This window comes from Pseudophryne corroboree, chromosome 5 (genome assembly GCF_028390025.1).
Source record: "Pseudophryne corroboree isolate aPseCor3 chromosome 5, aPseCor3.hap2, whole genome shotgun sequence".
Lineage (NCBI taxonomy): Eukaryota > Metazoa > Chordata > Amphibia > Anura > Myobatrachidae > Pseudophryne > Pseudophryne corroboree.
In genome coordinates this window covers 739,208,726-739,235,533 of record NC_086448.1, presented here as the reverse complement: position 1 = coordinate 739,235,533, position 26,808 = coordinate 739,208,726, and the positions used below count along the sequence as shown (strand labels likewise).

Here is a 26,808-nt window from a genome sequence, read left to right as displayed (position 1 = left end):
CCCGTGTAGGTATGTGTCCCTTTGTATTTCTTTTTGTGTCTGTAGGTCTCTGTGCATTTTCATATTTGCAATTTTGTGTATGTGTCTGTATCTTTGTGCATCTGTATGTGTGTATGTAATTGTCCCTATGGGGTATATTTACTAAAATGCGGGTTTATAGAAGTGGACATGCTGCCCATAATAATACAACCAATCAGATTCTAGCTATTATCTTGTAGAAGGTACTAAATAAATAAGTAGAATTTGATTTGCTGCCATGGGCAACAGCTACACTTCCACACTTAGTAGATATAGTGTGTCATTGCATGTCTGTGCGTCTGTATGCTGCCCTCCCAGTTCCTGCTGACATACAATGTATAGAGATGGTAGCACCCTGGGGAGAGGAGTAATGTCGGGGAAGTAGGTGAAGGAGTATAAGGAAATGAGGAAGACTGGAGACCTGGGCAAAAGACTGCAGTTAAAAATCCTGAGTAGGGACATTAATACATCGTCTTCAGGTTTGATGGGACATGTACTGCCTACTGTTCCATCTGGTGCTTATGATAGCTCGGCGTATTAACATGCTGCCAGTTCATAATGTATTCAGGGCAAGACAGCATCCCTTGCATACCAATTGAGGCATCCTTCCCGTGAAAGCTGCCTCTGAATTTCAATGATGTTTTTGCCTACTGTGCCATGACTGAATTCGCCATCTCGCTCATAAGATAAACATGTACTGCTTCAGTATTTTTTTTTTTTTTTTTTTTCAAATAATGTTAAGGGTGAACACCCCTTTCTTTCTAGTGTGTTTTTTTTTATAAAAAAAAAAAAAAAGCTTATAGCATACGATACATTAATCAATTGTTTCCCTCTGTTATTGTTAATACTTGGCAACAATGCATTTGATTGGAGTTTTCAGCACAATAAATTTTTTCTGATTTCTGCTGAACTTTTTATTATTTATTATTATGTGTCATTGATGTGTTTATTTATATATTTATCTATTAATTAGCTTCTTAGATAGCTCAGCAAATTCCGTTAAACTTTACAAGTGGAAACAGTGATCACATAAAACAAAACAATTGCAAACAACAGTGAAAAGACAAGCCTGGATAATAGCAGTCATAGAGGTAGGAAGGCCCTGCTTGCAAGCTTACAATCTATACAGAAATAGACATTTATACACAAGGATAGGTGTTATCTTTATTACAGTATTGTTGGGACTGTTTCCGCTATGGGTATTTTTTCTGTTTTATATAACAAAATAATGCTGGTCCAGCCCCTGGGATACCCTCTGCTTGTGTCCTCATACCAGCACACCTGCTGCGCAGTGATGCGATGGAGCAATTGTGCAAGAGGGGTAGGGGTTTTAATGCTATGAATTGCATCATCACGACATTGCATTTGCCCTTTTGATCTTGTAGGGAAGGTCCAAAAAGTAGTCAAGTATAAAGAAATCGAAGAGCCAGGTGGCAAATGTCTGTTAAAAAAAAAAAAAAAAATGTGGGCCCCAAACTTTTTGGATACTGAATGCACATCTTTTCTGGACCTATCAAATATCCTGCTGTGTCCTATATTTATCTAACTGGCTTCTGACTCCTACAGTATTGACTGGGGCGGTACACTTGTCAAACCGTAATGCGGTGATCGTAAGGTGAGCTCAGGGAGGACAGAAACCTCCTGTAGGGTTTTACTGGTATATTATACTGTGCAATAGGCGTTCTAACAAATGGGCAGAAGGGGTAATTGTACATGGCCACCTGGGATAAGGGGTCTTCCTGTGAACTTCCGTGTAATGGAATGTGGGGGAAAAAGAGGCCATAAAATGAGTTTGGTCTCAAGCACCTTGTGTCCTAGGAAGCTTTTGAAGCAACGTTCATCTGAACATATTTGATATTTGACCAAGTGTAACCCCTATAATGGTCCATTGGTAACCAAATCCTAAATCTGAACACATCCCAAGGGCATACTTGCCAACTTTCCCTGATTGTCAGCAAGACTCCCTGAAATACTATCAATCTCCCTGACTCCTTGAAGAGTCTATCAATCTCCCTGCTTGCACCTTACCCCCATTGTTTACCCCTATTATGTAGCTCTTATATTCTTGGGGGGGGGGGGGGGGGGGGAATAAATCAAAGATACATAGATTCAAATGGGATAATCAGTGATGCTTGCTCATTTGTATCCCTAGTCCAACAATAAACCTAACCCAGGCTATAAAACTACCTTGCGTCTCAACAGCTCTCTGACTTTCCTGCCTAAACCCTATACAAGTATGAAAACCTTACCACATACTGTAATATGTACAAGTGAATTAGTCTTGAAGAAGTTGTGCTTTTCACATCATGTTCTCCAAATGGGTATGGGCAGGGTAATCTTGACAGAATAGTAGGCACTGGGCAAAGCAATGCACTGGGGTCCCCACACACCCATTCCCAGGAACCTATTCTTCTGCCGTCCTGCACCATCTCTCCACATGCTTCCAGACAGTGAATGTCAGCACTGTGATTGGTGGATAGCTCCAGCCATCCGCCAATCAGCATGCTGACAGTCAGTCACTGTCTAGCTGCAGGCTTGGAGAATGCTGCCTCGTCACTCTGATTGTGTGACCACCACCTGCCCCTGCTCGAATACCCCTAGAATTGTGGGGCCCTGTGCAGCTGCTCAGTGTGCCTAGATGTTAAGATAGCCCTGGGTATAGGTCATTCACTGATAAGACCTTTGCCCTGGACCACCCAGGTTACAGTATAAATAAATCATACACAGGGCCTGATTTTGAGTCATAAATAATGCGCACGCAACTCCAAACGTAAAGTGAGTTGTATGCCTCTATATGACAACACCCTACTCTATCATACGTAAGAGTGTATGCCATCATTATTTATCAGCAGTATTTACACCTACGTCTTGTGCGTTGCAGGATTTGCAACTTAATTTGGCAGGATTTGCGACTTAATTTTGCATCCACAATGCATACGCATGACTCAGAATAGCAAGAAACTCTGGATACACACTAATGACACACTCCAACACAGTCAAGACCGTTATCTTGTGTTTACGTTGGCGCCATACAGTTACCACCCGGAAAAGCTGCAGAAATGCGTACGACTTGCGCATATGTTCACAAAGATAAGTATGCAAAAACAAAAACCCGCTATATGCGGCTGCCTGTGCGACTCAGGACCAGCCACGTAATGTAGAAATGCATCAGCTGAATCAATGTTCAACCATACTTGCTTACTCTCCCAAAAGCTGCGGGAGGCTCACGTTTTTTGGGGTAGCCCACCGAACCTCCGGCAAAGTAGGCAGGTCTCCCGCATCCTGGTCGCACCCTAGTGATGCGGGCAGGATGGAGAGATAATCTCCCATATTCGCGGGTCCGTGGGTGGGGAAGGGGTTAAAATTACGCTAATCTCATCATTTTAGCCCCGCCCCCTTCCCGCGGACCTGCGAATTGCGGTGTTTTACGATGTGAGGGCGGGGCTTGATGATGTCACCTTCCCCTCCCCCCCTCCCCCCCCACACCCCCCCCTCCGAAGTCTCCTGCAGCGTCTCCTCTCCAGGCTTCTCCTGGAGAGGAGAAATGTAAAGTAGGCAAGTATGTGTTCAACTAAATACAAACAGCTTAAAATCCCAACTGTAACGCACTTAAAAAAAGAAAAATACAAAATTTATAATCCAGGTAAATATATATCGTACAAGTTACACACATTCACAGCCAACCAAATGAACATTAAATTAAATCAATGTAACTGTAATTTTCTAATTGCCAGAGGTTATTTTTCTTCTTTCTAACAGACTGCATCTTTGTAGTGCTATTAAGATTCGATGTCCAGTCCATCCATATAATGATTTTAAATGGCGTTTGACTGGAATTTGTTCCTGGTATGTGAGAGAAGGCTGCTTCTTTTATTTTCCCCCCCCAAATCCTACTTTAACAGGATTATGCTATGTAGAAGATTTTTCACAGTAACTGGCAATTTAGCATTGATAAGAGGGCTGTTATACCAACATGTGCAGAGATAATTGAGGGTCACTTTCTGTTTTTATATTGGAATTCAGGACAGCAGCCAGCCGTGCATCAGCACAATGCACTAGCAATCCAGCATCGCTCCCCAGGGGCTGCGTAGCCTGCTCTGTCATCTTGATGGTAGGCTCTTAAAGGGACAGTTACTCTAAAGGAAAGGTTTTTTAGTGCATCGTAAATTTGTGGATAGCGATGACTCGGGGAAAAAACGCTTAATAGCACAAATAATAGCTCCGAGCTGTAATGACTTGGCGTGCTCCATTTATAACCTGCAGTCATATTGACAATGGTATAGAACCCTGCTTCTCAGGAAATTAATGTTACAGAATTGTCAGTTCATTGCAAATCTAATCGAATGTTGTGATTTTATAGCCATCAATGATATCTGCAACCAGAATCCTGTATCAGATATGTTATTATTAGATAGTTGCTGATGGGATGGGTGATACTTATGAAAAATAGGGGCAAAATAAAAAGTGGGGTTGTCCGTAGCAACCTAGTAGACACTGTAATTTTTATAGTGCAAAGATTTAATTTTTTTTAAATGCCTCCTTTCAGTCTACCCATAACTTTATTAGCTATGTTCATGAGACCACAGCTGATCAATGCTCTAGAAGCTAGTAACAGTGCTAGTTTTGTCTATAAATATGCCATCTATTTTGACTTGCTCTTCAAAGTAAGGCAGGCAGCGAGCCTGTGATATAGGCCAGGTCTTACACTTCATTGTAGTTTTAGCAACAAAACTTACACCTAGTCAATTACATAGGTGCCTATACATCCGTTATGTAATGGGTCCATTCATTGTTAGGGCCTAGTTAGGGCTGCCTAGTATTCAGCAGACTCCAAATATTGGGAAGTGGATCTGGGGTTGCAAAGAGGGATCCTAGTGAATTCTCCAGCGCCACCACACAGCGCGACCTTTGGCTGTTTGCATGCGTGACCTGAAGGACACCGGTTAGTATCACTGCTACTTAGAAAAGCAGCAGTTTTCCTACATCGGACCAATACGGAATTACTCTGGTAATTAAGTATCCACTACCGCAGCTCATGCGAGTTCCATACTTAATCATCAGGAGCCATTTTGGCACATTGTGGTGATTAGGCCTCTGAATGAGTGGGAAAATGCATTATGCATCCCAAACTATATTTATTGCCTTTAACCTATTCTCAGTCTCCACTACTGATACCTCCAGCCATTGAGACATGAAAAACGGGACAAAATAAGCCCTGTCATTGATCTACTCACACTATGCTCCGATCGTCACCAAAGAACATGCACTTTTAAAGGTCCATGATTTGGGATGGTCTAAAATTGGAATGTGGAAACAGCTGCCTTATAACAGCAAATAGTATTGCCAAGCCTCCAGGCCACCTACTTCAGGCTGTCAAACTTGGCCCTCAGGACCCCAAACAGTTCAAGTTTTCCAGGTTTCCTCACGGAATCACAAGTGAAATTATTAGCTCCACCAGTGAGTCTTTTAAAATGTGTCAGAGAGTAATAAATAAACCCTGTGGACCTGCTGGGTGACCTGGTGAACGTGAGCTGTTTGGGGTCCTGAGGACTGAGTTTGAGAACCATTGACCTACTTCACTGGGGAAGTGGGTTAGATCCTTGCGGCTGGCGTACTTATCCCAGAGAGTATTCAAGTATGGAATACACACTTTATTTTATGACTCCCATAATGATGCTAAAGTAAAGATGCATGCCAGTGCACATATAGCATTCACTTCATTGAACGTATAATCATTGCATAGCTAATATGAGTAAACGCAGAATGATGAAGTAGATTTTATGTATGTGCTGCATAGTATGCATAACAAGTTTTGTATGTATGTATGTATGTATGTATGTATGTATGTATGTATTTATTTATTTATGTATGTATGTTATATGTATGTATATCCGTCTTAGTTGGTCTAGTGAATATATAGTGTACTGAATCCGGGAAATAGAGTGATGTAAATGTCATCCTTCAAGGTGCAGCGAGATGAATAACAATACGCATCAGTGGAATTAGGCTGTCAGCCGTTACGTAGTGCTTGTAAATAACCGAGAACATTTAAGGGCTGTGCTAGGAAACAATAATTATAACATAGTAGCAGGAAGTTGCTGGCCCCAGACAGATGCAGCGGCAGGTTACCAGTGCCTGCGATATTTATTAATCCTCTTGCAAAGGTATATTTCAATTATTTCCTGACTTCTACAGCACACTGGAACTAACAAGATGTTTCTTTTTCCGTATGAATATAATATAGCTTTTCCTACGGATGATAACTTTATTATGTTTTAACATTTTTACATCATTTTAACTGTAAGTAGTTGTAAAATCTAAATTAAAAGCATGTAACCGAGACATTTGGACAGTGGTAGATAAAGTTTTGGGAGTCAGCCCTGATGCTGTGAACATGTGGCCCTCAAGAGTCTCCCCTGTGGCTCTAAGGGGGACATGTACTAAGTAGTGCTAAAAGTGGACAAGTGAGCCAGTGGAGAAGTTGCCCATGGCAACCAATGAGCTGCTCTGTATAAGTTTATAGTATGCAAATTATAAATGTTACGTCAATGCTGATTGGTTGCCATGGGCAACTTCTCCAGTGGCTCACTTCTCTCACTTTTATCACTGCATAATATATCTTCCCCCTAAGTCCTTACTGAGAACTTTTCCTTGTTTTTTCCTCATTCCCTTAATTCAGATGTAAACATAACATTATGCTTTCCTAACCATGAAGGGGGAGATTTATCAAATCTTGGAGTATGATAAAGTGGAGTAGTTGGTGATAGCAACCAATTAAACATTACAGTTACAAGCTGATTGGTTGCTGTAGGTAACTTCCCCACTTTATCTCTCTCCAAGGTAAATCTCCCCCTTATTTCAGGACTGGATATCAGTGACTTTCCATGGATTAATAAATTGCTTGGCCTGAATGAACAGTGTAGGTCTAAATGTGTATAGAATCTAAGGGGTAAATTTACTAAGATGGGAGTTCTATTTAAGATGAGATGTTGCCCATAGCAACCAATCAGATTCTACTTATCATTTATCTAGCACCTTATAGAAGATAATTCCTGGAATCTGATTGGTTGCTATGGGCAACATCCCATCTTAAATAGAACTCCCATCTTAGTAAATTTATCCCATAAGGTGGTGACCCCAGTCACTGACCAATGACCACACATGTTTGTTCCCCCTTTATATAATGGCAAATTATACTTTATTTCCATACTGACAGAAAATAAATAAATCAGCAATGCTGTAAAATCAGAGCACTTCATAGGCGTGTGTGTGTGTGTGTGTGTGTGTGTGTGTGTGTGTGTGTGTGTGTATATAATATATATATATATATATATATATATACACATACTCAGCATGGCTTACAATCTAGTTCTCAGCTCTCTGTTCTTTCCCTACATAATAAAAATAGATATTCACTATAGTCATATATACCACTCAGCCACTGCCAGCGACACAGTAAAGGTTCAGTGTTTTATCACCTCAGGTGCTGTAAATATTTCTTGAGGTATCAGTAGCTATTACTCAGGAGAGGTGCACCTGTTTGGTGACAGGTCTAGAAAATGGTCCTATAATGAACTAGGGCTATTATAGGTCGTGGTGGCAGAGCTACTCCTGAACACCGGCTCTGAAACATGACATATTTTCACTGCTACTTCAACACTCTGCTTTTCAAAACATTATAACGGGCTTAGGTTTCCAAAGAGGGATGTGGGCGGCAGTGTGGGTAATTCAAGCTAGTATTGTCAGCACTTACAAGATTCTTGAAATGTTTCATGATGGCCAACAGTACTGTTAACATCTGGACATCTAATGAGACAAGTCCCATTTATTACAGTGAAAAGAGAACATTGTGCAGGGGATAATACAGCTGGCTTTCACTCCAGATTTATCATGTCTTTGGTCTGCTGGGCTCAGATTGGGTCTCCAGACAGTTTACTCTTTCTGAACTTGTGACTAGTGATTTCAAAGCATTACATTCACAGCCATAAATTCTTATTCTGCATGGACTGCGCAACAATATGAATAATGTACTGTTAATTACCAATTACTTAGGTCTTATGTTTTTAACTGTCATAGTACTTTTATTATATTGTTGCAATATTGTTATGTCTATCTTAATAGTTGCAGAAAGGCGTAAGTAGTTCGGAAGCAGCCAAGTTACAGAAATGCAATAATGCATCGCATTTATTATATATTTATTTTATTAACATTTACTTATATAGTGCCAGCATATACCATTGTGCCTTACAACTGGGAATACAACAGTAATAAAACTAGACTGGGTAATAATAGACAGATAAAGAGGTTAGAGGGCCCTGCTTGCAAGCTTACAATTCATTTAATAATAATAATAATAAGAAGAAGAAGAAGAAGAAGACGAAGAAGACGAATAAACAGACAAAACACACATAAAATATTTTTAAAACAGAATTTTTTTTCTGCGTAGTAGTTTTTGCAGGAGAAAACTAATGAACAATCAAAATAGTAGTAGAATATTGCAATCATTAACAAAAAGATAAATAAAAAAAATAAAAAATAAAAGCCTCCATACTGTACAAAAAAACAACAACTTTATTTTGAGATTTTGTTCCCTACTGGCTCATGGACGCTTTACAAAGCTGCGAGATTATTCCACGCAATGTTGTGCGTGGCATAAAATTATATGTAATCTGGTCCACCCTTCACCCTGCCACTTTACTTGCCGAGAGCAGTAGCTACCCAGTCTTCTTTGTGTACAGAGCCATAAATTATTCTGAGACATTAAAAAGAGAAAGTGAGAGATGGGGTAATTATGCTGGAAAATATATTCCGCTGGATATTTATTTCACCATTAACTGTGTGTTTGCGATGATTTGTCTGCACAGACTTGTCACTGAGGTCACATAATAGGAGTGAGCAGCGTGAGGCCTAATTTATATATATGGAGAGAGGAAAAACAACCTCACATGACACTTAGGAAAAGCACATTGCTTCTTCTACATTTTAAAGGACATTTTTTTAGTATTTAGAATAAAAATAATTACGCTCTGCTCGGATATTGGAGATGTCACATGTGAGCGTTCTATTACAACCAAAAAATTTATTTCATATGCAATTGTTTCTATTTCCATAAAAAAGTCTGTATGTAAGAATATATATATATATATATATATATATATACAAAGACGAAACAAACGGCGGCACTCAGGAGACGATGAAGTGGTGAAACAGAACGGTGCTTTATCTACGTTTCGGGGTACATAGCCCCGTCATCAGGACACATGTCCTGATGACGGGGCTATGTACCCCGAAACGTAGATAAAGCACCGTTCTGTTTCACCACTTCATCGTCTCCTGAGTGCCGCCGTTTGTTTCGTCTTTGCATATGCACGGACCGCAGTGTCCGTGAGGAGGGCACCGGAGCAACTTTACAGGTGATTATCACATGTGGGAGTGCCGGACATCATTATATTACAGACATCATGTTTGAGCCTAAATCCTGCCCACAGTATACCTGTCACAGGAGCCTTGTGTGTTCTGCTTGTTTACTGGAGAATTTAACCAATATGTATTAAGTGAGTTTGATTGAAATGATGGAGATCTAAGCTCATATATTCCGCTCCCTTCCCTGTTCACTGCAACAGAATTTGGCAAGCAGCAGCAGCAGCAGCAGCTGAGGACTGGAAGTTGTTACTCTTTCTTTAAAAAAGAAAAAAAAAAGTAATGTTTCCAAGTCTACGTCTGATATACAGTAAATCTATTCTTATTATAAGTCTTTTTTATTATTATTTTATTTAAAGCATTGACTCATATATATCTCCCAGCATTCTGATGGTTAAATTTAGGATGTCTGAAAGGAGGCATGGCCTCACAACGTGCCTCCGTTTCCATCACTGTTGGGAGTATGCCCAGCACTCAAGGAGTAGCTTTGAGTCCCAGCATAGTAAATAGTAAATTATGGATGTACCATATTTTATTATGTATCACTGGAAAATCTTTTTAGAAGAGTATGACTTGAGACCTGAAATTCTCTGGGGTAGATTTATCATAACGTCTAAAAAGGAAAATTGGAGGTCTTGTCCATAGCAACCAATCAAATTCTAGCTATCTCTTTGTAGCTCTACCTAGATATCACAGCTAGAATTCCATTGGTTGCTCTGGCAATACCTTGTTTGCTAGTCGTTAATAAATCTACCTCTCTCAGTAAAATAATTTACAATATATTAAATGTGTTCATATGTCTATAAATTCTCTAAAGCGTAAATATAATTTTGGGGGGTTTAGGAGCAAACTAGTCCCTATATGCATATGGAATTATTTACTGTGGCTGACATCTGCAAATGAATATCGTACTATTTATTTTTTCCATATGTGAAAGGATTTGAAAAAGCCCTTCAAACTCGACATTAAAGTCCCCATTGAAATGCTTATGTATTCCATATTGTTTACATAATGTAAACATCCACAGTACCTTTGGCCTGGAAGCTCAGCTCACACAGTTATTGTGGCACAAATACATTCTTTCACTGTTCTATGTCATCGTGCAGGCTGGGTGAATTAAATATATTACATTTTACTAAATGACTGCTGATGCCTCTCTGAGCCCCATGGTTTATTTACAAGTGAAGAGCTTGATCTTAGACGCGCTATTGGTAAAAAGACACAGGACGGAGCCCAGACGCATTCTTATAGTCAAGCCCAACACTTATGTCAACTGTGAGTCTGATCAAAGACCTTTCTTTTGGCCCTGCAGACAGTTAATGATATCTGTTCTCCAAGTATGTATAAACACAGCACTACATGTTTTAAGGACATGGAAAAAAAACCCAACAACAATGTCCTATTCTCAGAAATCCTGTCGTCATTAAAATCGATTGTACACGTTACCAGGGAAAGAACATAGCCCATATTGAAATAATAAAGGAAGGCTGCTCTCAGTTGCTTGTATTAATGTTGTTAATAAGAATACATTCATTTATGGCACTAAACCCAAGCCCCCTAAAATGCATCTGGCCTATATAACTTATTAATTAACTTTTCAACTTGCAACATCATGGCCATGCTCCTATGTGTGAATCTGTAAATCTTTAGAGAGCATTCTGTTACCTAGGAGACTGACAGTCTCTCAGACTTCTGCAATACACCAGACTGATGTCCTTTTAAGTTATCTTTTTAAAGATCACAAAGGTCAGTAAAAAAAAAAATGCTAAGAATGGTAGGGCATGCACATTATTGAAACATAGACAAGTCATTTCAGACTTATTTATTATTATTATTATTATTATTATTATTATTATCATCATCATCCATATACTAATCTAGGATGGTCTATTCTATCTCTGTCATCCACTCTCTCTGCGGAGATGGACAGGGCAAGTTCATGCTGTGGGTGAACATGGTAGAGAGAGAGAGTTCAGCTGTCCAAGGTGGGGGCAAGGCTAGGGAGACCAAGTGTACGATGGCAGTCAATTTGATGTAACCATCTATGCTCAGCCATGTATATCCCTAAAACCTGGACTGTTAGGGTACCTTGAGGACTGCATTTGGGAACCTCTGCCATTATCTAATCTTCACTTCACAGTTCTGCCAGAGATGACAGCAGAGGTTACCTACAGGAACAGCTAGGGATTACTGCCCTTTCAGCCTGTTCAATTCACCCCCCCACCTTCCCCCCAGTTGGATAGATCACTCTTCTACATGTTCAATTCTTAAAGAACTCAGAATGTCTCCAATCTTTTTTTACCATAATCCAAAACAACTGCCCCAGGTCTCTGCATTCTTAGAAGATAGTTCCTGAATTTATTTTCAAATCTTCCACTTCACCAGAGGGCTGCATGAGTGTATGGGGATTAAGATTGACCCATTATATCACCACGTATCTCCATCATGAACTGATTGTTCTGAATGTAAAATGAGCAGCAGATGGTATCACTTTGGCTTTATTTCAATGACCCTTGGGTTGACGTCTTGGTTGGTCAGAATCGAGACTCCAATCTAAGCTGGATTTTGACTGACAGCCAAGTTCCTTAGTGGAAGTAGAATGTAATCATTGCCAGTTCTTTATTCCCGCGACATAGAACATCCAACAAAAGTCCTTATATGAAACTGAAAACAGAATGAAATGTGTTATTTAATTGTGTCATAAAAATAGCGTGTCATCAACCGCAGCCCATGGAAAGTGAGAACAGCTTTAGTGGAACACAAATGAAGAAAATGGATATTTGCCAGCCATACCAGCTCCTCATGTTGTCCCATAGTGTGGCAAGTGGTAATAACTGGTATTAGCCCTTATGCCACCATTGTGTACCAGCTTTTTTCAATGCCACTTCTTTTATTCTAAACAACAGTCTTTTACGGGATAATTATTTAAGAGAAAACAGATTGGTTGGGGCTGAGTGATGTTTTGTTGTAAATACTTGAATTAGAGGATACACATTGTGCCTTATTTCTGTACAGCAATCCCTAAGCCGAAATCCACTCCCTCCCTTTACTGTTCCCACATGTTTCCAATCTGGGTATCTGGAAAGTCTTCTCCAATAGTTCAGCGTGAGTGTTAGCAGAATGGAATCCAGATGGAACAGCATTCTCGCTGTTATCTGGAAACAAGCTCTGGCAAACGTCCTCCTATCTTTCCTTGGATAGAGAGAAATACTTGGGTTTATTTAGATGGTGCGCATTAATTGTCGCCCTCACTCTGTTGCAGTCTGAGCTAAAAGCAATTTAATTTCCCTGCAGAGTAGGAAGCAAAGGTTGGCTGAGGTGAGCAGAGTGTGATAAGGTGAATACCATTGGGGTGCTGTTATCTAGTGTGAAAATAATAAACACTTTGACTTTTGTTTTCTTGACCATGTGATTTGCAGGTATTTATCTTTTGGGAGCATTGTTAGTTTTGTGAATCATTGTAGAAGCTTTTAACACTTTACCCATTGCTTCTTATCCTGTATGGTAAATTCAGCACATTATATGCATTATTTATTAACAGTATCTTATATAGCGCAGCAAATTCCGTTGCGCTTTACAACTAGACACAATTAGAAAACAAAACTGGGTAAAAACAAACAGTCATAGAGGTAGGAGGGCCCTGCTCGCAAGCTTACAATCAAGATCAGAGATTTTCAACCTTTTACAACTCGCGGCACACTAAACAAGATTTAAATATTGCCAAGGTACATTCAAATATAATGGTGATGCAGGGTGCAGTTGCGTGTCCTAGGATGTCATGTCGCAGCTTCTCCATTATGTAACGCCTGAGCCACATCTGAGAAAGCCAGAAGAGCCCAACACTGCCCACGCCCAAAATTAGAACTGGCTCTGCAGCTGCTAAACCCTCCAGTATTGATCTTTCCAGGGCCTCAGTACTGGCAAAACAGTGACGGGCCTGGCTGTGCTTCTATGGCGGCACACCTGGAGACTGCTCAGGGCACACTAGTGTGCCACGGCACAGTGGTTGAAAAACACTGATCTATAGGGAAATAGGCATTGATACACATGGATAGGTGCTATCTATTGCATAGTTGTCCACCAGATGTGGGCTGTACTGTGGGGATATAATTGGATAGGAAAGCTATGAAGGTAATGTGATCGGTTCTGGAATTTGATAAGCTAGTCTGAATAGGTGAGTTTTCAGGGAACGCTTGAAGGTTTGAAGACTAGAGGAGAGTCTTATTGTACGTGGTAGGGCATTCCACAGCCCGAAGAAAGTCCTGTAATCGTGCATGGGAGCAAGTAATGAGTGTGCATGAGAGATGTAGATCTTGTGAAGAGCAAAGGGGCCGAGTTGGGAGGTATTTTGAGATAAGCGAAGAGATGTATGTTGGTGTAATATGGTTAATAGCCTTGTGTGTAAGTAACAGTATTTTATATTAAATACAGTAGAATGCAGGTAGCCAATGGAGGGACTGACTTATCTTCTAATAGCCTTTGAAGCTGTGGCCATGGTTCTTATGTAAACACAACTGTGACATGGGGTCTCTTGGTCATATACACAGGGGCTGGCTAATTACTTTTCCCATTCCTTATGAAGCTGGGCAATCAGATTTATCAATCATACTAAGACACTGTTATAACATATGCATGTATATTTGCTGTAGTTATTAATGACTGGTATCGGGTGGGTGCTCGGAGATGTGGGGGCTCACAATGCTGGGTTTATCCCCTCCCCCACCACCATCCCTGAGGCCTGTGCACCCTACTCTTCAAAGTAACTATTTCCAAGGTCTCTGGAGAGCGGGGTAGAATACAGTGACGTCACTATTCTGTTTGACACCTGTGCGGTGTAAACACATCTTGTGTACCCAGTAAGTGTGTGCCAGCAGCAAAGGGGCATGGCCTCCTGTGGAGGGGGCGTGTCCTCACAGTGCAGCACCCGGCTCTTGTCATTGAGGAGGAGTGGTCATTCTGGTGTCACTTGGTGCGACCCACACCCCCCTAGTGACGCCACTGGTAGAATCTCCAGACCTTAACCACACTTTTGCTATGGGGCCTGGCAATGTACAATCCTTATAAACATCTTAGTGATAATCGGTGGACCCCTTTCTTTGAAAGTAAAGCATTCATAAACATCACCAGAAATAACGACACTGAGACTTGAATTTGGCAGAAAATTGCTAGCTATTTATTTGTCCCTAACCATTAGGAAACCTGTAATAAAAGAGATTAATTTAATATGCCACTCCAGCTGGCATATGGTGGCGGCCCAAAAGAACGGCTCCTTAATCTAAATTAACTTAAATAACTAGATCCTATAAATTTACTAAAAGCTTACCATAAACCGGTAATAGGTGACAACTCAACCCCCACAGTGACTACCCACCGCTCCTGGGTGCCCTGCCGCTGCCTTCCCGGATGGGTGGTCAAGCGGCCATAAGTCGATGGAGGTGAGTGCACCTAAACCACAACAAACTGTAAAACACTACAGTTTTCTCTACCATACGAAACTGCCGTTCTTTTCCGCCAATAAATAGCCAACGATAAAACAGCCAACAACTTAGAGCCACAGCACCACGTGCCGCCATTTCCAACTACCAGGGCGGGTGGGTGGGAAACCGAGTCTCCAAGAGACTTAAAATGGCTTCACCTTCCCTATATATATCAAGCCCTCCCCCTTAAAGGCTGTACTTTCCTTACCTCTAGGTCCACCCCTCCCCAGATGTTTAACCCTTTCCTCTCCTATGCAGTCAATACTCTCTTCTAAACATCTTAGTGATAATCGGTGGACCCCTTTCTTTGAAAGTAAAGCATTCATAAACATCACCAGAAATAACGACACTGAGACTTGAATTTGGCAGAAAATTGCTAGCTATTTATTTGTCCCTAACCATTAGGAAACCTGTAATAAAAGAGATTAATTTAATATGCCACTCCAGCTGGCATATGGTGGCGGCCCAAAAGAACGGCTCCTTAATCTAAATTAACTTAAATAACTAGATCCTATAAATTTACTAAAAGCTTACCATAAACCGGTAATAGGTGACAACTCAACCCCCACAGTGACTACCCACCGCTCCTGGGTGCCCTGCCGCTGCCTTCCCGGATGGGTGGTCAAGCGGCCATAAGTCGATGGAGGTGAGTGCACCTAAACCACAACAAACTGTAAAACACTACAGTTTTCTCTACCATACGAAACTGCCGTTCTTTTCCGCCAACAGCGAAAGACTCATCCCCACAGTCTTTCGCACCGCCACCATAAACCTACCCTAACTCCTGCAAAGCGAAACCTAGATCCTCCAGAAAAAACATCATCCCCTCATTGGATAGATGTACTCCATCTCGCCGGAAAAGGTGGCTGTCTCTGAACCGTATCCTCGGGTGGCGAACCACCCTCCCACCGTGGGACAGCACCCACTTTGCCACAGCTCCGTTCACCTTTTTCCGGGCCTCATCCATCCGGCGACCATCCGCCACACCCCTCCAACACAATCTCGGCACCATCATGGAAAAAACCAACATACAATTGGTCCATTGCGCGGTCACACTTGCCAGATCCTGTATCATGGCCCACCGCAGCTCCAAGGATGTCCTCTTCCCCAGGTCGTTGCCACCTAGATGGACAACCAAAACCCTAGGGACTCCATGCTCTCTGGCCTGACTCACTAACTTACTCCTCAGCTCACCCCACATCATTCCTCGCCAGCCGAGCCATCTGACACCCTGATTTCCAAACAATGCCTGAGACCCTTCCGAGGCCACAAACCTGGCCGCCCAGTAGATATAAGAGTGGCCAACCACCCAAATGGGCAAACAGTCTTCGAACCATCCTGAAGGGAAAAAGAGGGGTAGAATTGATTACTAAGAGGCTTATTTATTGTTTATACTGAAGGATCTGCCAAAAAAGAAAAAACCTTAGATCTCGCCATTGCAGCAGTCACGGCCTAGCCGACTGCACCATGCTTAGTTGCCAATTTAAAGCACAATTAAAGACACAAAGGGGAAAGATCAAATAAAACAAACTAAATAAAAACAGGAAGGGGGGGGGGGTATAAAAAGGGGAACACATGTAATAACTCAGCTGGAGGTGAAACGTAAAGACCTGCTGAGGGACTCTGATTAGACCAAATAAGCCGAATTTATGGATTAGAATTCAGTCCGTCAAGTCAGGCAAAAAATCGCAAATAACTCCAGACCCCCGTTGCCGACTCATGCCGGCAACGGCGAGTAGCTAATCCCTGAGTAGGATAAAAAGACGGGGGAACAAACATTAACAAACTCACAACTTCATGAAAACACAGAACTGAAACAGCATAATGAATTGCAATAAACAATGCCCCCAGCGCCGGGCGCCCTTTCAAGTGACAGGGCGAATATATCGCTTATAACTGGACGACTTCCATCGCCCCACCGCCTGTATCTCAGTTCTGGAGAAACCCGCCGCAGCTGCCGACGTCGCCGCGCCTATCCGAAAGGAATGGGTACCGAAAGCAGCAGGCGAGAGGCCCAAACCCGTGAGACAGCGACCCAGCATCCATCGGAACTGGTATTTTGTGACTGGCAGCCCGTCATAGTGCAATAGCCATGACCCTTCCTTAGCGGGTCGTACTCCCAGATATTGCATTGCCAGACCCACTGGGCAAACGCTTACTTCTAGCGCTGGAACCATCGTAACCCAGCGCCCTCTCCCCCACTTGATCCGTCTTGGATCGCCGCAATCTGCACAGCAAGGACCTCTCACCCACTACTACGTCCCCGACCAGCATGCGCGATTCCGACCTCTTGGAAGGCGCTACCAGCTCAGAAACTCGAAAAGCCCCGTGGTAGGCCATGGAGAAGGCTAAACGGAACAAAAGCGCCTCAAACCTGGACGACGCTACTCGCCCCACCGCCTCGATGACGGCCGGCAACAACGCCGCATCGATGGGCCGCCTCCTATCCGGCGGCGTCGGCGCAACTCGCGCCCACCCTTTCATAGCCTTCCGTAGGACTTCGCTTTTTGTTACATCCGGGACGCCTCGCAGCTTGCAGAAGAATGAGACGCCAGCCAAGTACCGGGCCACCACCGCTCGCGACCTACCAGAAACGTAGAGCTGCCACATAAAAGAGAGCATCAGCCGATGCTTGCTCTTACCTTGATGTTGACGACTCTGAACAAACGCCTCCCACTCGCTCCACGCTTGTCCGTACGCCTTGAGCGTGGCCGGCGCTACCGACCGCAACGCTAGACCTTCCAATCCGGCCCGATCACCTGCCAAACATAATCAGGACAGTGAAAACCCTGCTTTTCGGCCTCGGGTGCCAAAACCCAAAACCTCTCCCACTGTCCCCGCGACAATGCATCTGCGATTTCGTTTTCCAAGCCAGGAACATGCTGCGCCCGGAACCATAGATTCCTACGCAAGCACGTCAGAAGCAAGTGCCCGAGCACCCTAAGAACCACTAGCGATTTCGCCCTCTGGTTATTAATCGCATGCACTATGCCCAGATTGTCGCATCTAAACACTATGCTGCGATTAGCCAACCGGTCGCCCCAAACTTCCAGAGCTACCATAATGGGAAAAAGCTCCAGCAGCAACAGATCCCTTGTAAGACCCTCGCTATGCCATCTTTCCGGCCAAGATGCCACACACCACGATCCCTCCAAAAAACAACCAAATCCATATGCACCTGCGGCATCGGTAAACAGCTGCAACTGGTCGCTGTCTACGGCTGGCGCTTGCCATATGTTCACACCGTTGAAATCCTCCAGGAACGAAGCCCATACGGCCAGATCCCTTTTTAATTCAGAGGACAATCGAACGAAATGATGAGGCCTGGCACACCCCGCCGTTGCCCTTTCGAGCTTCCGGCAGAAAACCCTGCCCATCGGGATTACCCGACAAGCAAAGTTTAGCATGCCTAGCAAGGACTGCGCCTGCCGCAGCGTGACCTTACGCGAGCCTTTGAACCGGCAAATGGTTTCACGGAGCCTCGACACTTTGTCCTGAGGCAAGCGACACTCCCCCGCCACTGTGTCGATTTCGATCCCCAAGAACGATAGACAGGAGTCAGGACCTTCCGTTTTGTCCTCGGCTACAGGAACACCGAAGTGGTGAAAGAGAGCCTGTGTGCTAAACAACAAATTGGCGCACCTCGCGTCGTTCGCCGGACCTGCGCATAGGAAATCGTCGAGGTAATGCGCAACCCCGTGGCCGCCTGACGTCGACTCCACACACCAATGAAGAAAAGTGCTAAAGCGCTCGAAAAATGAGCATGAAACGGAACATCCCATCGGCAGACATTTGTCGATGAAATACTCCGTCCCAATCCGGAAACCCATGAAACGGAATGAGTCAGGATGCAATGGCAATAATCTAAAGGCTGACTCAACATCGATCTTGGCCATGAGGGCCCCGCTCCCGTAGCTGCGGACCATCTCCAGCGCCTCGTCAAATGACTGATACACCACCGAGCAAAAGGCCGGTGGTATTGCGTCGTTGACCGAAGCCCCCGGCGGGTAAGACAGATGCTGTATGAGCTGAAAAGCGCCCGGGGTCTTCTTCGGGACCACCCCGACTGGGGAGATGACTAAGTCATCCACCGGGGGTGATCTAAAAGGCCCCCCCATCCTGCCCAACCTGACCTCCTTATCTACTTTCTCCCGCAGGACGGTCGGTAATGCCCGTGCCGACTGGAGGTTTTTCTGCGCCCGCACTGATACCTCGCTTGCAACAGGCAAGCGGAAACCAAACTTAAAACCGTCTAACAAAAACTTTGCATCCGCCCTATTTGGATACATACACAACCACTTTCCCATCGTTTCCAACTTAACTGGCGTTGGGGCTCTGCTGAGCGGTCCCGCTCGCTGCCTGTTTCGAGTACGCCTGCTTTCCCTTGCTTCCCTGTCGCCCCCCTTTAAAACAAGAGGAGGCTGGGTGGGCTCCCCCACAATGGTGGCAGGAGTGACGAAACCGACACTGCTTGCCATAAGAACATGCTCCGCTATTAAACGCGAAGCATTTTCCCCGAGTAGCAGACCGCCCGCCCCCGCGAGCGGCCGATCCGCCTGCCCTGGCCATTCCTACGTCCGCTGCCGCCCCCTGGGCTGATGACCCCGCGCGACGCATACCTGTTCCCTGTTTCTGGGGCTCCACCTCTTGTTGTGATGCCCGGGTCACTTTGAGCCAGACCTCCACATCTTTGAAACCAAAATCCATGACCCGCAGCCCGTCCTGTTTCTCCCGAAACTCTTGGTCATACTGCCTCCATTCCGAGCCCGTGGACGTGCGCTCAGAGCCGGATTAAGGGGGGGGTCACAGGGGGTGAGTACCCCGGGCCCTCCTCCCTAAAGGGGCCCCCCAGCTGGAGCTGCTTAGATCCATTTGCCCCTGCTGCCTGCACAGCGTAAACAGTCACGGCCACGCTGCACGAAGGGTTACACTGACAGCTAGCTACAGTAGTAGCAGCTGTCTGGATTGAGGGACCACGCCTCTTCCCAGCGAGGAGAGAGGGACCCGGACTCCGCAGCGACCTGGACAGGAGACTGAACAGACCTCTGCACTGATAAGGAGTGCGGTCAAGCAAGCAAGGTAGTCGAGAGGTGAACGCCCACCCCGCACAGTAGTGAGTTCATTGTTACAATCTGCAGCAGTGCAGAAAATAACACCCCCCCCATTGGCAATAGAACCCACAGTGGACTTAAAACCTTACAATAGTAACCCCATACCCCCTTAGAAGCAATAAAAAAAGTTTCATAAACCACCCAATCCCCCCCAGTAAAAAAAACAACACTTTTTTTGTGCACATACCCCACCCTGCAACCAATGTATTTTTTTATTTATTATTACTTTAACTGTACATTATTCCTCCCCCACCCCCAATTGTTATTGACCCCCCATGGAAGTCACCCCCTCTCTACCCCCATAGGCATACATGACCCTCCCACACATGCAGGGCCCCCCTATTTTAAGTTCCCCGGGCCTCCCAAAGGCTTAATCCGGCCCTGCGTGCGCTGCATATCGTGCACTAGATGCAGGTACCGTATAATATTCATGTGTTCTTCCGGCCTATCCTCCAAATAGCACGCCGCAAACACCCAAAAACCGGCCAGCCAATTATCAAAAGACCGGAAAGCTTCTGTCCCCATGCCCGTCTTAGCGGCCGCCGCTTTGTAGTCCCTTTTCATGGCCCTAGTCAAGACGAACAGGTCTACGAGGTCACCCCTACGTATCTTCTTGCGGCAGCTATCACGCAGCCCCCTCATAACTGCGGTGTACTCGCAGCGCACTACTCCCGGAAGATCGCGCCGCTTCTTTGCCCTACGCTCCTCTACACTCATTCGCCTGCGTCGCTTGCGCCTCTTCTGCTGCTTCGCCGCCCTTTTGGCAAGTTTCTCGGCCTCCCTCCTTGCCCTAGCGGTACTATCCGCGTCGGACGCTTGCGACGCCAAAGAGGAGGATGAGGAGGAGGATGAAGAGCTACGCGAACTCGAGCTCGCGGTGGAATTTGAAACAGACTGCACCAACTCACCGGATGCCGTCGACCTCTCCGACTCGGATTGCTCGTCGTCTTCATTCCAATCTTCGTCCACTGCGAATTCTGCCGAGTCCCCTTCACCTTGGTCCTCTGTGGAAGACAAAACAAAAGAGGGACCGGCCCGCGCGTGCGGCGCACGCCGGGCACCCCGTGTGGAATGCGCAGAGCCCGAGCCTCTCTGTCGCTCGCAGTCTGGCCCTAGCTCCAGCTCCGCTGCCGCCGCCCCCAGCTCTCGGCAGGCTCTTGCCACTCGCTGCACCGCTGATGACTTGACCTTGTGTGACCTCTCGCGCCCTGCGGCTCGGCCGGAGTCCGCCGTCGTCCTGGGGGAGGCCACTCTCGCTAATGGCACAAGCGCCTGCGCCACCGTGGCCAGTGCCGACGCTATGGCCCCAGGGGAATCCAATGCGGCACGACCCCCGAAAACGCCGCCCGAAGGACGACCGGTCCTTGCTTGGGCGCGAGCCCGCGCCCTTTGACCACCTGATACGTCCCGGGGGTCCCATTCCTCCTGCTCTGACCCAAAGGCAAGAGCCCCCCTGCCGGCCCCGAGGCTCTCCCTCTCCGAACCCTCCTCGTCCCTATCCAGGGAAGGAGAGGAATCTCCTGATCCGGAGGAGGACCCGCTGACTGGTACCGCTGCCTGGGTCGCGGCCCTGCGGCCGTCGACCCATTCCCTGTCACCCCTCCCGCCGCGGGCCCCGCCGCGTCCGGCGACAGTGACAGGGACCTGCAGCCCCTCCGTGCGTGCCCTCCCGCGTGTCGTCAGACCAGCGTAGGGTGGACCCGCCTGTTGTTGACGGCCACCCCTAGCCGGTCCTGCTGTGTCATTATTATTATATAAACTGCCAGTGCCCCCAGCGCTGCCTCCTCGAGGCAAGCGCTGCACCCCCCTCAACCTATCTCTCCCCCTGCCGACGTCCGGCAGCCGGGGAGAAGAAGAGGTTGCTGCATTCTCAGCTGGCGCCGCTGCGCGCACACGTGCGCGGCTAGCGGCGCCCGGAGCGAGCGTGGGCGCGCGCGCACCACGAGCGCGCGCCCCACGCCCAACTGCCAGCTGCCTCCCGGCCTGTTCTTCCTGCCTGCCCGCCGCGCGAGGTGCTTGACTAGACCCCGCGCGGCGACCATCAGCTCCCAGCGGCCTCTCCACCTCCCGCCCGACCCGAACAGCCGCCCGGGGCGGGGAAGGGGAGACAACCTCCGCTGTGCCCTGGTGCCCCCCACCGCGCGCACGCGCGCGGGCGCCCGCCACGCTGCCGGTCTCGGCGGCTCCCGGCGGGGAAGGCCGCCGCCCGCCCACGCTCGAGCGGCCTGTAGGGACCCGTGGTCCCCCACGCCGCCCACGTCTGGCTGGTGTGACCGGCTCAGCACCCGGCGACGAGTCCGCCCGGGCCCCGCCATCAATGCCAGGGGTGTTAACCGATGAGTCCCTAGGGGACGGAGCCCCGTCCCCCCCACCACTCACCGCAGCGTCAGGGCCCGCTCGTTGGAACCGAGCCGGGACCCTTAACAAGCGCTGGGGGCGAGAGGACATTTTGTAAACCCTTGATATAAGCAAGGGACACCCTGGGCTATTGTAGAGGAGCACTAAAAAGGCAGGATATCACTGAAAGACCGCAGGCAAATAAAATCAATTGATATTTTGCTGGCAATGCAGCACTCACCAAACCGAGTCTCCAAGAGACTTAAAATGGCTTCACCTTCCCTATATATATCAAGCCCTCCCCCTTAAAGGCTGTACTTTCCTTACCTCTAGGTCCACCCCTCCCCAGATGTTTAACCCTTTCCTCTCCTATGCAGTCAATACTCTCTTCTTAGGTGACATTATTATTATTATTATTATTATTATTATTATTATTATTATTATTATTATTATATACAGCACTCTACAAAAGAAAATAGTACATACCAAATATTCTAAGAATGACATTATTTATATTAAGAACATTTGCAATTCACCATTTACACAAACACAGAGACATGATAACAATTAGAACCAGGCCCAAAAGACCATCCAGTGAAGAGTTGTTCAAATATTGTTCTGAATAAAAAGTGGCATCAGTAAACTGCCAGGGCCGTCTTTTCGTATGGGCTCAATGGGCTCTTGCCCAAGGGCCCCAGGAGTATAAGGGCCTTAAGCTTAAAGCTGAGGGTCCCCTCTTTCCAGGGGAACCAGAAATTACTGCTCCAGGTCCTACATGCTGAGCAGAAGATAGAACACCCCCTACCGCCAGCGGGACATCAAATCTGCCGCTGATAGCACTCCCCATCCCTACTGCTGGAGGTTGGGTAGGGGCCCCAGTGCATTGCAGTGGCCAGGGGCCTACACTGCTATTAAGACAGCCCTGTAGACTGCAATAGATGTTGCCACTCAATGGCGAAATTATCACGAAGAACAGTGAGCAACATGCTTGGTATTGCCAAACAATGTGGGTTTATTAGCCAGAATAAATAAAAATAAAACAGAACATTTGTATTTCTTTTTACAATATAATACCTCGTACTTTATTACTTATGTGCAGTGGTGCAGCTATGCGTGTTTATTGCTTAACGTTAACTATGTCTTGTCTACAGCTAGTGCCTATGTAAATCTATCTTACCATATTCTGACTTTTCATTTGGCCTTATTCCACCGGGCCGTCAAGAGCTGTGTGCTTATCCTTTGTGCAGTTGAGGACTGGGGTTGTTTCTCGTTTAATAGCTCACTGGGAAAATCTAGTACACAGGTGTCAGCCATAATCTCAGCCCACTTCTGACATCCTTTAGCTAATGATTCCAGATGATGATGCCAAATGTTTATTCATTTGAACCAACTTGACCTACAAAGAATGAAGTAGACAAGTGAAAGGCTGTGTGCAGTTCTCATTCATATTAGCAGTGTGATTGCAGAGGTTGCTGTGGATTGAAATAGCAATAAATCCCATTCTCCGTACTCATTCAAAGAACTGAAGACTTACTGTCAGTGTTTTTATTACCTATTAAGTTTCATACAGAGGTGTATACTCTTTTTTGCTAGGTGGAAACATTGATCTGGTTGGTTCTGTCCCCTGTAAATGGTGATTTGTTGCTTGCTTAATTTAGATCTTGTCCGCTGCTTGTAATGTCGCCTCTTTTAGGTCCCATACACACGACTACAGGGAACACTTGTCAGTAAGAGAGTTTGTATGTGTCCATTTGCTTACAGTAGGTTTTGGAATACCTGAGTTAAAGCACTTATAGCTCTTTTTTAGGCGGAGGTGTATCAAACCTTAAAGAGATAAAATTAAGAAGTTGCACATAGCATTTCTAGCACAGTCTGTAAAGGGGAATCCAATTACCTGTAGTCAATTTGCTGCGGATAATTGTATCACCGGGGGCTATCCAATTAGCCCCGATGTAGCACTCCCCTCCCCCCACACCTCCGCCCCACCCCAACCAATTGCCAACACTTATCGGGGATTATGCTTCCTCGGGCACCCAAAGCATAATCCGTAATAAGTGTCCTGTTGGAGCCATGATAACACATGGGATCGAGGATTTATCACTGTTCCCATGTGTTATCGCACGTCCAATTTTGCCCAATAAAAACGGCTGCTAATTGGATACTGCGATAATGACCATCGGTAATTAATCGTGATCATTTTTTTCTCCACTGAAATGGTACAAGGGCTAATTGAATACCCCCCTAAAAGTTAATTGGTTTCTATGGGCAACTACTTTACCTTTCTCTAAGGTTTGATACATCGCCCCTAAAACTGCTGGCATGGAACACCTGATTCTAGTTCCTGTACGTACAAACCTGTACAGAAGTGGTTCACAAACTTGTCCCTCAAGACTCCCTAACAGACCAGGTTTTAAGGATATCCATGCTTGAGCACGTGGCATAATTAGTACCTCAGTCAGGGCGGGATGTATTATCACTGATCGCGGGTCATCGCAATGATGCTAATCGCATATGTACTAACATATGCGATTAGTATAGCAAAGCGATGCCATGGGTGTCTTGCGATCAGTGATGGTCTGCAGGACAGGGTTTGTGGCGGCTTCCATCACCTCCCAGCCCCGGGAGGTGACATGTGTAGGGAATTCCCGTGCTCCTCCTCCCCCATGCAGCCAGAAGGAGACAAGGCTGTGCTGCTGGGGAGATGGAGGAGGGGGCCGGGGGGAGGGAGGTCGTCGTGAGCAGCGCAGGTCGGCGGCAGGATGTTGCGGTAGTAAGAAGCCCAAAGGCTTCTATAGGGTCTCGCCATAAAAAGATGGCGATACCCCCAGCGGCGTAAACCCGGCAGTAGGGTCTTAGTACATATGAAAATGTGGTAAAACCCCCGAAAACTGGGGTTTTACCGCATTTTCCCTTTAGTACATCCCGCCCTTAATATGAGTTAACCATTTGTGCTGAAGTATGGATATCTTCAAAACAGGCATCCCCAACCTCACTCACACTAACAGCCCAGGATTTAGTGATTTCCATGCTTGAGCACAGGTGACTTATTAAGTATCTCAGTTTTGATGTAACCATCTGTGCTGAAGCCTGGACAACACTTAAACCTGCACTGTAAAGCCGTGTACACACGGCACGATGCGCTGTTTGACCAAAACTGACTATTCGACTACGGCCCCACCGATATAGTCAATCAATGAATGTTAGGCTGCCTGCGCAGTCTGTTCTTTCTTGCGATGCCGATCCCACGGGACCGTGCATCGGTATCGCAAGCTGTGTACACACAGTGAGATATGCACTAACTTTCCTTATGATTTTGACTGTATAGTCAAAATGGTAAGGAAAGTTAAGTGCATATGGCACCATGTGTACACACCTTTAGTGTGCCTTGTGGACCGAGGTTGGGAATGTCTGCTTTAAAACCTGGGCTTTAGGGTGCCTTGAGGGCCGACTTTGGTAACCACTGCTGCACACTGCCATATTTTATATCTAATGACACATCATACCTCCCAACATGACCCTCTCCAGGAGGGACAGAATGCTCTGCTCCTGGAATTTTCTCTTAATATATGATTACCATCACCTGTGCTGCAACACCTTTCTTATCCATTAACTAGTTCAATACAGGTGTCGGCAATCATACATTAAGAGAAAAGTCCAGAAGTAGAAGCATTGTGTCCCTCCTGGAGAGGGTAATGTTGGGAGGTATGGACACATGACCATGTGATTCAAACTTACTAATAGGTAAAAGCTGCTCATATGCTTTTATCTAATACTTATCATGCACTTGCATATTTTATAATGATCTTTATTGTCAGTGCTTTTTTGTGTTGGTACTTAGGGCTACGCAGTACTGGCACCTCTTTTATAATCTCATGTTTAATTTGTATAAAACTAGTTCAAGAAACAGAAACAAAATAGCTAATTAATGTACGGAACGTATAGTCTATGTATCTGCACACTTATCCAGAGTACAGGAGCGACGAAAAATCTAGTATCACCTTGTTACTGTGAGTGCCAGCACACTGTTCATTGCACTCTGCAAAGCAATGTAAGCAAAGGCCATTTCTCATTTTATCTTTCTAAAATCATATGCAAATAAGTAATCCCTATTCGGGAAATGCCAGGAATGGCCCATGGCATGCTGGGAACACCCAGTGAGAAAGTAAAATGACTGGCAGCTATGCCACTGGTGTTTCCTGGAATTTACTTTTTTTCAATATGAGCAGATAATTTGCATGTTGACCTAAAGAGCAGCTTATATCTGTCCCTAAATACAGCTCCCAGTTTTGTACAAATGGAGTGTGGCAGTGTTAATTGTGCAACAATAGGTTCTGCAGCACTCACTCAGCCACCCTAACCTATCTCCACTAATCTAAGTGAGTGTGACACGTTTCCCAACATTCCCAGCAGTCTGGATAAACGTTTTCACTGTCTGGACCAGAGGT

The 26,808-nt window shown here is 45.6% G+C and overlaps 1 protein-coding gene and 1 long non-coding RNA gene across 5 annotated transcripts in view; one reads left to right on the top strand and one right to left on the bottom strand.

Annotated features, from left to right (window-relative positions):
- Positions 1-26,808, top strand: part of RUNX1T1 (RUNX1 partner transcriptional co-repressor 1) — a 179,211-nt gene that overhangs the window by 84,458 nt on the left and 67,945 nt on the right. The gene's annotated exons all lie outside the window — the stretch shown is intronic.
- On the bottom strand, positions 10,254-23,749 carry LOC134929401 (uncharacterized). Its single transcript, XR_010178542.1, has 2 exons — positions 23,541-23,749; positions 10,254-12,102 (listed from the first exon to the last, which is right to left on the bottom strand). It is a non-coding gene; the product is annotated as an uncharacterized LOC134929401 (long non-coding RNA).